Genomic DNA, 2,824 nt, shown 5'->3' with positions numbered 1-2,824 from the left:
TGCTTCGGAAGGAACTTAAGCCAAAAGAAAAGAGATTAGGCTGGTTCCTGAAGAACTTCTGTTTGATGGAGAACGGGAGATACTTGAGCGAACATTAATAAAAAAGGGGGTTAAAATGTGGCTCAAGTGGTTGTCCTGGTATAACTCCATCCTACTAACACCAGATCCTCAATTATCCAGTTTCTTTGAAGCCCCAATCTGTGCAGCTTCTTGGAAGAAACCTGCCGATGACATTGAGTTCATTCGGTATGGTCTCATCTGGAAGTGCTATGATAAGGGAGCTGGAAAATGGAGTGAAGGGTACTGTCCTCCAGTATTGGGGACAGATACCATTATTTTTTTTCCAGGCTGGATATTGGGAGGGGCAAAGGGAACTGACTTCATCACGGCCCCGGTGACTGACCAAGTCATCGTGGGTAAAGAACAACCAGGTCAAAAGAAGCACCTGAGCTAGAAGCATTACACCACCTAGCAACGCTTGAGGAAAAAAGAATATGATAACTTGACTAACATGATGGTATCTCGGTGTGGAAGAACTGGTCCTCGATATGGAAAGGTGGGCCGATTCTTTATGCCTTCTCGCCTGCCTTGAGGATGAACCAGCCACCATCACCACTCGTGGTTCACGTCTTTCGAAGAACTATCGCCCTGGCGAATTCCAAGTAAGATACGAATGAATCCTAGGTCACAATGGAATGAGAAGGCTTGGAAGTATACTGATTGGCAGTAATGCAAAAAAGAAAAAAAAATAGAATAAAGATATAGGGAGAATGCGGATCTGGTGGTACTTGAATTGATACTCATCATGCGAATTGGAGAGCATGCCCCGTTGGGTACTCCTTTATTAGTTGTTATTTAAAGATGTCAACATCTATTTTTGATTCAACAGCGGAAAAACATCAAACAATTCATGCTTATTACAGGTTCTATTTGGCTTGCTTGTCGAAATACCGATTAATCAACATTTTGGACCTCGATTGTCTACCTATCGCCATGCCTTAATCCATCCTAATTGGAGACTTTAATTGGTAATTGATTCTTCCTATGGTAAAAAAGAGCAAGAGTTTGCTTCCGGGGCATGCTTTAATTTCATAAGTGGGCGAAGAAAGAATACCTGAGCTTCAAGCAAAGAAGGCGGGGCCCTTGCAAAGTAAACGGTATCACCGGTAACTAGACAAGCACCTAGATGTACATTCTTAGGCCCAGCCTTACACACCTTATTTATCCCGCCCTTGGAAATAACTTATGCGTACTAGCCACTAGTAACTAAAGGCGCAAGTGCTGCCATGCTATATGTGAGCGATCGATGTGAATAAGAGTTTCTTTTTCCAGGAGGGTGATCGGATCGGGATAATAAGAAAGGTACACGATCGACCATTCATTGTACACAAGGAGTGGAGGTGAGATAGATGCCTCTCATCTGGTACTGACCGGGTCAAAGAGTTCTCCACCACCTGGTAGTTCTTATTAATGCGCAGATGAATGAGCTAGCTTATCTTAATCATTTCATTGGAAAACGTGAACGACTACAATTGTACATTGCCTAAACTCAAAACCTGAACCACGCCCACTGTTGCTCTCCTTTTAGGACTCTGACAGTCTCTCTTTGGTCGCCTGCCTTTCCTTGATTGCCTCCCTTAATCTTAATGGGCGGGCTTCAAAAATCTCTCTACAACCGGTCTCATCAGCCCAGGCGAGTTCATCTTTTTTATTGCTTGAGCAAGGCGGCAGCAAGGGACTAAGATAACATTCCAAACATTTCCTTCTAGCCAGAGAGACGAGCCTACCATGAGTTGAAACACCCTGGCATTACATTGGTGGAAGAGTGCATTTTCCATATCTGATATTGGTGCCCTGTCTTCCCAAAGATGATCTCGCAGAAAATGAAAACGACATGAGATTGGCATTCATTCCTCCAACCTTTCAAACATCTTATGATGCCAAGTTTACCGCTCCACTAATGCTTGGCGGAGGTCAATGATCAATATGTGTCCGTTTTCTCGCTCAGAGCAGACGGATATGCACAAGTAGGAAGTTTCCTCAGCCTGATAGTTTCACTGGTTTCAATCCATATCCCAGTAGGAGCATATGCCTGAAAGCGCTCACTTAGATTTAGATAGAAGAACGGTATGCCAGTTGAGTTCTTTCGAACCTATTCCCCAGGCGGGAAGCTTTAGGCCTTAGCAACAGAACAGCTAATGAAGAGCACAAATCCCCTTTCCCAAGCACCTTTCTTTCCTCCTTTCCTTTGATTTTACTTGCTACATGCTAGCTTTTGAAAGTGCTTACTAAAAATATACAGGATGTATCACTAGAAGGCTGGGACAGTCAAAGCCCAGGGCCTGAAATAAGTACTTTAAATGGCTGAAAAGAAACTACATCTTTCACTGCAATTCCAACTTCTACTGGATCGAATGCAGAAGGAAAATATCGTAACTGAGGCCTTACTTAAGCTTATTTACCCCGGATGCGCGCTTGCTTCGACATTGAATCTATCTTCGGAGAAAGACAGTGTGTTTTAACAATAATAGTGATGAAAACAGTCTATTCTTTTAGCATATTCTAGTAGGGAGAGCAAAAGAAGGGAAACTAGATAACTGGTTTGTAGTGAACAGCGCAACTCCGATCGGCGCATATCAATATTATATATATACTACCCTTAAGGCCTTCATATGGTGGCTCTCCGTGAGAGAACTATCAGTTCTCCAATAGCAGTTTGAAAGTAAGCCCTTTACCCCGTGAGACTTTGAAAGTACTCTACCCTAGATTACCCTCTTTACTTTATGGGTAAGTAGCCTCCGTCCAAAATGAGTATATCCCTAAG

This window comes from Primulina huaijiensis, chromosome 11, assembly GCF_012295235.1.
Source record: "Primulina huaijiensis isolate GDHJ02 chromosome 11, ASM1229523v2, whole genome shotgun sequence".
Classification (NCBI taxonomy): domain Eukaryota; kingdom Viridiplantae; phylum Streptophyta; class Magnoliopsida; order Lamiales; family Gesneriaceae; genus Primulina; species Primulina huaijiensis.
Note: the sequence above shows the minus strand (reverse complement) of the source record.